Genomic DNA, 9,982 nt, shown 5'->3' on the forward strand with positions numbered 1-9,982 from the left:
CTTATGATACATATTTTGTATATGTATCAACTAACTTTAGCAATGAATAATCTTTTGAAAACGGTGATATTGTGTTCACTTACACAACATATATTACAAATAATTTCTCAATTATAGGAAATAGTCCTACCACATTTGGAAGAAATGGATAATGGAGCCTCCATTATCTAGCATAATGGAAGGCTTCCCTTATTGGATTTAAAAATTATGTTGCAGGACATGGCAGGAATAATTGACACTCCAAATTTTGGTCTTATACATACGGTACAAAAATACCTCAATGACTGAAAGGAAGTCAAACATATTACCAATTACATAAATATACGTGACTCTTTCCAGAGCTATAATGCCCAGTCAGGAGATAGGTGTCTACGAATGTAAGTGAGAACATCGATATTCTTAAATTAATCATGCTGCCTAGTTTCATATGGCACCATTTAATTTCTAGATTTTTGGGGGATCTGCAGTCCAGTTACTCTCTGCTGCATAATTACAACTATTTGCATTCATAGATTACCTTGAACATAGGAAAACAACCTAAGGTGCTCCCAGAGAAGCATAATCAGTAAAAATAAATCAATACTCGGTCAATATAGAGAGCTGCATGAAAGGTAATGTGGAAGGTTTAAGATGTATCCCAAAAAGAGGGCTGAGGTTAAAGGAGGGATTTCCAGAGCTTGGAACTGAAGGCCAAATAGTTTGGCTGAGGGAAGTGACTGCACAAGCATCCGTAGTGGGAAAAACACAGAAGGTGGAGCAAGGGCATTAAGGGATTCAAACACAAAAAATGAGAATTTTTAATTGGAAGCACTAGGAGCCAATTTAATTCAGCCATGGGTGATTGGGGCATAGCGCACTTGTAGTTTACCTTTGTGTTAGAGAGGATACAGGATCAAAAGCTTAGCCAAACTCACATTTCAACAATATTCAATTACTGGGGAGTACGATGGAATTGAAATTGAAAATTGAAATTGAAAATCGCTTATTGTCACGAGTAGGCTTCAATGAAGTTACTGTGAAAAGCCCCTAGTCGCCACATTCCGGCGCCTGTTCGGGTATAAAGTTTGTGGAAGAAATTGAAGACAGCGGTCTTCCCTATGTTTAACTGGAAAAAACACTAGACGAATTGGATGTCAGATAAGCAATCTGACAACACAGTAGCAGTGGATAGGTCAAAATAGAGGTATACAATGATTTCCGGTGGCGGCGATGAGTGAGTAAGCCGCGAATTCGGTGGCTCTCACTCCGACGGGAGTTGTGGACCTGGTTCCCCGGTTTTTTCGGGACTGCTGAGCACTGGAAAGACGGCCACAGAGGGGCTGAGTAACGGGCAGAGCTGCATGGAACCACTGGAGAGCAGGAAGCAGCGAAAACGGGAGAGAAAAGGACAAAGGCAAAGTGCAGTGAAAGCTGACCCAGGAGCAAAGATAGCGGACCTACGGGCCTCGGACTCGGCGATCCAGCAAGTGCTGGAAAACATGCTGCAGGTGATTAAGAGCAGTTTTGAAGAGTTGAAGCGGGATAACTTGGACCCACTTCAGAAGGCAGTGGATCAATTGAACCAGAGATTGGATGCCCAGGACAAAAAAGTTAAGGAGCTGGGGGAAGCGGTGGAGGAGCAGGCCGACACGCGGATGGTTGCGGCACTAGAAGTCAATGGGTTGGAGAGGCAGAGGAAACTGCTGGACAGAGTAGAGGAGCTGGAAAACAGAGGCCGCAGACAAAATTTGAGGATCATTGGCCTCCCGGAGGGAGCTGAGGGTGATAATGCCACAGCGTTTGTGGCTGACCTGCTGCTGCAGCTGATGGGGACTGACGGCTTTCCGCGACCGCTGGAGCTGGAGGGGGCACATAGAGTACAGGCGAGGTAGATGCATCCAGGGATCCCCCCCCGTCCAATGGTGATCAGGTTCCACAAGTTCACGGATAAGGAGCGGGTGTTGCAATGGGCAAAGAGCGCTAGGAGCATCTATCAGGACCTAAGCCAGGAGGTGGCCAGGCGTCGAGCAGCCTTTAAACAAGTTAAGGAGGCTTTGTTTAAAAAGCATGTGAAGTTTGGTCTGCTCTTCGCGGCTCGTCTTTGGGTCACGCATCAGGGTCAACACCACTACTTCTCCGATCCCGAAGAAGCGATGGACTTCGCAAGGGATCGGGGCTGGTCCCGCAAAATGGACCCACGGGCTCAAGCTAGAGTCCGAGAGTTATTGTCTGGGGGGATGCCTACTGTGCCTGGACTGACGGTCGACTGTTTACTGCTTTAAAGGTGCCTTGTGGTGTATTTTTGGCAGCTTTTGCCTACGGGGTGTGGAGGAGATCCCCCTCTTGCTTTCTTTTACCTTTTGTCGTGCTCTTTTTGTTTGTTGGAGCCTTTACTGTAACATAAAGGTGGCCGGTAAGCAATGGGGATTAAAGTTTTTGGTTGTGGGTTTTTATTTTGTTTTGGGTGGGTGTTATACAGGTACTATGTTGTTACTTTATTAATGCTCAGAAAAGGACGTGTGTTAACACTCATCTGTTTACACAAGTGGAACTGTATTACACCTGGAGCAGCTTCACTTTGCTGTTTGATGTCCCCCATCTCGTTTGATCTTTCCCATTTTAGTGTGACTGCTCCAGTAGGTCAGAACGGGGGGTGGTGTGTTGATGAGTGGGGGGATGAGTCGGGGAAACAATGAGAGTGAGACAAGTGAGCGCCGGAAGGATGAGTCATCGGGCTGGCAGATTGGCTAGTCAAGGGAGTCAGGTGGGGGGTGTCTATACAGCCAGTATTTGGCAGGGGTGGCGTTATCGGGAGATGTTGCTGGGGAGGGGGGGTTATTCTGCTGATGTGGGAGGGGTCTGAAGTAGGTATTGGAGAGGAGGTTGGGGGTGGAAACTGCCAAGAGGCGAACCAAGAGAGGCGCGGCACTTGGGCCGGGAGCGGGCCCAAGAAGGGTTATGATTGACCAGCGCGGGGGGGGGGAACCAGGCTGATCACCTGGAATGTCAGAGGACTACACGGGCCAGTCAAAAGGGCACGTGTGTTCGCACACTTGCGGGCTCTAAAGGCGGACGTAATTATGTTGCAGGAGACACATTTGAAAGTGTCTGACCAGATTAGACTAAGGAAGAGCTGGATCAGCCAGGTCTTCCACTCGGGCTTGGACTTGTATCATAGCAATTATGATCAATAAGCGGGTTAAATTTGAGGTGGAGGGCGTAGTCGCAGACGGCGGGGACAGATTCCTTATGGTCAGGGGCAAGCTGGAGGAGAGGAGAGTGGTGCTGGTGAATATATATGCTCCGAATTGGGACGACGCTGACTTTATTAAAGGAGTGCTGGGGAAAATCCCAGACCTAGACTCACGCAAGTTGATAATGTGGGGGGGGGGGGGGGGGGGGGGGGGACTTCAATACGGTCCTCAACCCGGGTCTAGACCAGTCATGTCCCAGAACGGGTAGGCTCCCAGCAATGGCAAGGGAGCTGAAAGGGTTCATGGAGCAAATGGGGGCAGTAGACCCATGGAGAGCCAGACGGCCGACGGGAAGGGGATATTCGTTTTACTCGCATGTTCACATGTTTACTCGAGGATCAATTTTTTTATCATGAACAGGGACTGTTTAGGGGAGGTAAAAAAATACGGAATACTCGGCGATCACTATTTCGGACCATGCCCCACATTGGGTGGACCTGCAGGGAGAATTATCAACGTCTGCAATGGAGGTTAGACGTAGGATTGCTGTCGGAGGAGGGGCTAGGTGAGAGATTGCAGAAGTGTATGCAAAATGACCTGCATGTGAACGATACGGGGAGGTTTCAGCAGCGACCCAGTGGGAGGTGCTGAAGGCAGTAGTGAGGGGGGAGCTGATCTTAATTCAGGCTCAGAGATAGGACGGACAGAGCAGAAATGGATAGATTGGTTAAGGAGATCCACCGGATAGACGAGGAGCATGCGGGGTCCCCGGGGGAGCACCTACTCAGGGAGAGACGGAGACTGCAGGCAGAAATGGGAGTGCTATCTACGAGTAGAGCCGTGGGACAACTTAGGAAGGCAAGGGGAGTGGTGTATGAGCCTGGGGAGAAGGCTAGCAGATTGCTGGCGCAGCGACTCAGGAGGAGGGAGGCGGCCAGGGAAATAAGTAGGGTGGTGGACGGGAAGGGGAGCAGAGTGGAGGACCCGCCAGGACTGAATAAGGTATTTCGGGACTTTTATAGTAAGCTCTACACTTCAGAACCCCCGGAGGAGATGAAACAGTTCCTGGACGGACTAACCTTCCCAAAAAGTGGGCAGGGGACTAGTGGATGGGCTGGGGGCCCCGATTAGAGCGAAGGAGGTACTGGGGGGCCTAAAGGCCATGCAGTCTGGTAAAGTCCCGGGACCGGATGGATACCCGGTAGAGTTCTACAAAAAGTTCTTGGAGATAGTGGGGCTGGTGCTGACCAGGATTTTTAATGAGGCGAGGGACAGAGGGACCCTACCTCCGATGATGTCGCAGGCCACCATCTCGCTGATATTAAAGCGGGACAAGGACCCGGAATCCTGCGGGTCATACAGGCCAATCTCCCTGATTAATGTGGAAGCCAAGCTCCTGCCGATTAGAATTGAGGACTGTGTACCGTAGGTGATTGGGGACAACCAAACAGGGTTTGTTAAAGGCAGACAGCTGACAGCCAACTTGAGAAGATTGCTCAATGTGATTATGATGCCCCCAACGGGCAAGGAGGTGGAGGTAGTGGTGGCAATAGACGCTGAGAAGGTCTTTGACCGGGTGGAGTGGGACTATTTGTGGGAGGTACTCGGACGGTTTGGGTTCGGGGAGGGACTGGTTAATTGGGTCAGACTATTGTAGCAGACCCCAAAAGCTAGTGTAAGGACAAACAGGACGACGTCAGATTATTTCAGACTACATCACGGGACCAGACAGGGATGCCCACTTGCTCCGTTGCTGTTCGCGCTGGCCATAGAACCATTGGCGATTGCGCCGAGAGCTGCAAAGGGGTGGAAGGGAATGACTACGGGGGGCAGGGGGGGCCACAAGGTCTCTCTCTATGCGGATTACCTGCTCCTGTACGTATCGGACCCACTGGCCAGGATGGACAATATACTGGAAACACTGAGAAAGTTTGGCCAGTTCTCAGGGTACAAATTAAATATGACCAAGAGTGAGATATTTGTAGTGCAGGCAAGGGGCCAGGAGAATAGGCTGAAGGAGCTGCCATTTAGGCTGGTTTAGACTGGGAAAGTTTCCGATACTTGGGGATACAGGTGGCACGAGACTGGGGCAGGTTACACAAGTTAAATTTGACTAGAGTTGTGGAACAAATGAAGAGGGAGTTTCAGAGATGGGATGCACTCCCGTTATCACTTGTGGGGAGGGTGCAGACGGTAAAGATGACAATCCTCCTAAGATTTCTGTTCATTTTTCAGTGCCTCCTGATCTTTATCCCACGGTCCTTCTTCAAAAGGACCAGCAAAATCAGTATGAGCTTTGTCTGGGCGGGAAAATCCCCGCGGGTGAGGAAGGCGATGCTGGAAAGGAACCGCAGCGAAGGGGGACTGGTGTTGCCGAATCTGATCGACTATTACTGGGCGGCTAACATAGCCATGATAAGGAAATGGATGGTGGGTACGGGTCTATTTGAGAGCGGGTGGAGGTGGCTTCGTGCAGGGGCACCAGCTTGGCAGTCCCGGTCACGGCTCCCCTACTGCTTTTGCCGGCCAGGTACTCCCACCAAGCCGGTAGTGGGGGGCGGCCCTGCGGATATGGGGCCAGTGGAGGACACATGTAGGGGACGTGGGTGCATCGGTCTGGGCTCCAATATGTGATAACCATCGATTCGCCCCCGGGAACATGGAGGGTGGGTTTCGAACATGGCGGTGGCCGGGGTGAGGAGGGTGGGCGATATGTTCCTGGAGGGGAGCTTTGCGAGCTTGAGGGCGTTGGAGAAATTTGGGCTGGTATGGGGAAATGGCTTTAGGTACTTACAAGTGTGGGACTTTATACGCAGACAAGTCCCATCCTTCCCACGCCTCCCGCCAATAGGGATCCAGGACAGAATAGTCTCTCGAGAAGAAGGAGGCAAGTGTAGAGTCTCGGATATCTACAAAGTGCTCATGAAGGGGGAAAGAGTCCCAGATGGAGGAACTGAAACTCAAATGGGAGGAGGAACACGGTGGGGAGATGGAGGACTGGGTATGGACGGAAGCCCTGGGTAGGGTAAACTCAACCGCAACAAGTGCCAGGCTCAGCCTGATTCAGTTTAAGGTCGTACACGGGGCCCACATGACGGTGGCTCGGATGAGCAAATTATTTGGGGTTGAGGACAAGTGCGCTAGATGCGCGGGAGGACCAGCGAACCACGTACACATGTTTTGGGCATGCCCTAAGCTTAGGTAGGGGGTACTGGGAAGGATTTGCGGGTGTCATGTCCCGGGTACTGAAAACAAGGGTGGTGATGAGTCCAGAGGTGGCAATTTTCAGGGTTTCAGGAGACCCGGGAGTCCAGGAGGAGAAAGAGGCCAATGTTCTGGCCTTTGCTTCCCTGATAGCCCGGCGACGAACACTGCTGGCATGGAGGGACTCAAAGCCCCCAAAGACCGAACTATGGCTTTCGGACATGTCGAGTTTTTTGGGTATGGAAAAAATCAAGTTCGCCTTGAGGGGATCTGTACTAGGGTTCGCCCGAAGGTGGCAACCATTCATCGCCTTCTTCGCGGGAGATTGAACGTCAGCAGGGTGGTGGGGGGGTTAGAGTACAGTAGGAGGGATAATTAGGCAGGTAGTGTTTATTGGAGAGGAGCGGTTATGTGCACTATGGTTTGGTTGAAGTGTTGGTTTTCCGTTGTTGTTTGCATATTTCTGTAATCTGTAACGGTTTACAATGCCAAAAAATACCTCAATAAAATTGTTTGTTTAAAAAAAATAGAGGTATACAGCTGGGTGTCATCAGGATACATAAGACACTTAGGGATAATTGCTGGGGGAATCCGGAGGTAAAAACACATGCAAAACTAGTGGAACAATTATGTTAGGAATCATTTATTCTAACAATATAATAAATTTGAAATGGATGCAACTGTTGGCTACGTGGTTCTGTGATCGAACAGGTAGGTCGTGTTTATGTCACAGGGTACGGTGTGTTTCTGCAACATGGTTATTCAAGAGCAGAATTCAGAACACAAGTAGGCAACTGGCACGTATCAGTGCCTTGGGCATGCAACTAATCAGGCATCAAGAATGGTAAATATACAACATTTTATTTAACTATTTTATCTGCCAAAATTTCCATTGTAATTTAAACCACAACATGGCTCATCATCTGTAGAAGTGGGGTTGGTGGATCAAATTACTATTTTCATTCAAGCAAAATAATAGGGGCTGGTTTAGCACAGTGGGCTAATGCAGAACAAGGCAGCAGCGCGGGTTCAATTCCCGTACCAGCCTCCCCGAACAAGTGCCGGAACGTGGCAACTAGGGGCTTTTCACAGTAACTTCATTGAAGCCTACTTGTGACAATAAGCAATTATTATTGTTACAGATGCCAGAAAAATAAATAAAAACAGAAAATGGTGGTAATATTCAGGTCTGACTGTATCTGTGGAGAAAGAAAAAGAGTTAACATTTCAGGGCTGTGACCGCTCATGAGGAGAGGAGAAAAGTTTGAAATTTAATGAGTTTTGGGTAAGCGAAAGATGGGAAGGTCTGTGGTAAGGTGGAGGGCAGGAGACACAATGTGGGGGGGGGGGGGGGGGGGGTGGAATAGTAAGCCATGAACAAGGTAGAGGAGACAAATGGGAATTGCGTTCGGGAGAAAGGCAAAACATCTTCAAGGTGGGCATTCCTGGAAGAACACAAAGTTTTCTCAATTCCGATGAAAGATCACAGGTCCAAAAAAGTTAGCAGTTTATCCCTCCACAAATCCTGCACGCCTGCTGAGCATTTCCAACGTTTTCTGTTTTTTTTAATGTGTCCATGCATCGAAATCACTATTCGAGACACCCAGAGTCCATTCCCAGAAACTGAAATGAAGTTTTGTTTGAGAACCCAGGTTTTGCTGAAAGCTTCCTTTAAAAGGTCGAACAGGTGACAGGAAACACATCAGTGATGCCTGCCCCATCAATGCAGCCTTTACTTGCTCGTTTACCTCACTTGCACAAGGCATCTTTAGTTCAAATGTCATCTTATTAAAAAACGCACCTCGCACTCTTAAAACCGAGCCACAGCCGAATCATTCGGGCGCTTTTTAAACCTTAAAAAAGTCGGTCGGCCGCCGGATTCAATAAGTGGATGAAACAAAAACTTCGCTTCAGTTTGCACACATTTTTTTGTTTTGGGGATTTGTTCCAAAAACCACATGCCTTCTGTCCCTCGCTCACTAGGGGGAAAGCCGTCAAACACCCGACTAACTCAATGTCTCCGGCTCCGCCGCCCTAATCCCATTGTTTTTACCGTTGATCTCTCCCAGGCCGCCGGGCACCGTTACCACGTTCACCCTTTCCGGTCCACTCGCTCGCGCGCCAAATCCTCCTTGGGTGAACTTCAACCCCGCGGCGGGGCGCGGTGCACGGCGGGGGTTGTAGTTCCCACATTGAAGAACTTGCCCTGAGAGGACACGCTGAAAAAAAAGAGCAGAAACAAGAAAATGCTGGAAATATTCGGCAGGTCTGGCAGCATCTGTGGAGAGAGGAGCAGAGTTAATGTTTCAGGTCAATGACCTTTCATCAGAGCTGGGGAAAGTTGGAAATGTAATAGGTTTTGAGCAAGGTGTGCGTTTGAGAAGAGGGATAAAAGGAAGGTTTGTGATGGGGGAAGGCAAGAGAGATTGAATGACAGAAGAACTACAACTCTATGTATACATAGATATAGGGGCTGGTTTAGCTCACTGAGCTAAATCGCTGGCTTTTAAAGCAGGCCAGCAGCACGGTTCGATTCCCATACCAGCCTCCCCGAACAGGCGCCGGAATGTGGCGACTAGGGGCTTTTCACAGTAACTTCATTGAAGCCTACTCGTGACAATAAGCGATTTTCATATATATATATATCAAGAGTATTGAAAGTCAGAGAGATCTAAGTGTACAGGTCCACAGGTCACTGAAAGGGGCAACACAGGTGGAGAAGGTAGTCAAGAAGGCATACGGCATGCTTGCCTCCATTGGCCGGGGCATTGTGTATAAGAATTGGCAAGTCATGTTGCAGCTGTATAGAACCTTAGTTAGGCCACATTTGGAGTATAGTGTTCAATTCTGATCGCCATACTACAAGAAGGATGTGGAGGTTTTAGAGAGGGTGCAGAAGAGATTTACCAGGATGTTGCCTGGTATGGAGGGCATTAGCTATGAGGAGTGGTTTAATAAACTCAGTTTGTTCTCACTGGAACAATGGAGGTTGAGGGGCGACCTGATAGAGGTCTACAAAATTATGAGGGGCATAGACAGAGTGGATAGTCAGAGGCTTTTCCCCAGGGTAGAGGGTTAATTACTAGGGGGCATAAGTTTAAGGTGTGAGGGGCAAGGTTTAGAGGAGATGTATGAGGCGAGTTTTTTTACACAGAGGGTAGTGGGTGCCTGGAACTCGCTGCCGGAGGAGGTGGTGGAAGCAGGGACGATAGTGACATTTAAGGGGCATCTTGACAAATACATGAATAGGATGGGAATAGAGGGATACGGACCCAGGAAGTGTAGAAGATTTTAGTTTAGACGGGCAGCATGATCGGCACGGGCTTGGAGGGCCGAAGGGCCTGTTCGTGTGCTGTACTTTTCTTTGTTCTTTGTTCACATGACTTCCTTGAGACAATCTTTAGAAATGTCTAAATTAATCAGTTTTAAATACATCCCACTGGTGTTTGACTTTTCTAACGATGTGTACTTTTTAAACCCCTATGCTTTAATGTTATTCTTCCTTTTATTATGCTTTTTAGGCAGTTCCTTGGGGTCAAGGATCACGTGCTTCCATTCCAGCTTGATGGGTTCTGAAATGGCTGCTAAGTCCACTGTATGATCTG

General features: G+C 48.8%; 1 protein-coding gene across 10 annotated transcripts in view; it reads right to left on the reverse strand.

The window, feature by feature from the left end:
- Positions 1 to 8,669, reverse strand: part of orc5 (origin recognition complex, subunit 5) — a 132,781-nt gene extending 124,112 nt beyond the window's left edge. For 7 of the 10 annotated variants that reach the window (XR_005462318.1, XR_005462317.1, XR_005462316.1 and 4 more), the window contains exon 1: positions 8,431 to 8,669. The gene's annotated coding sequence lies outside the window, so the exon portion shown is untranslated. Of the gene's footprint in view, positions 1 to 8,117; positions 8,407 to 8,430 lie in introns of those variants that run through there. The other 3 variants (XM_038811592.1, XM_038811593.1, XM_038811591.1) reach the window with 3 other exon arrangements.
- Between the last annotated feature and the right edge of the window lie 1,313 nt (positions 8,670 to 9,982).

The sequence above is a fragment of the Scyliorhinus canicula genome, chromosome 11 (assembly GCF_902713615.1).
Source record: "Scyliorhinus canicula chromosome 11, sScyCan1.1, whole genome shotgun sequence".
Taxonomy (NCBI): domain Eukaryota; kingdom Metazoa; phylum Chordata; class Chondrichthyes; order Carcharhiniformes; family Scyliorhinidae; genus Scyliorhinus; species Scyliorhinus canicula.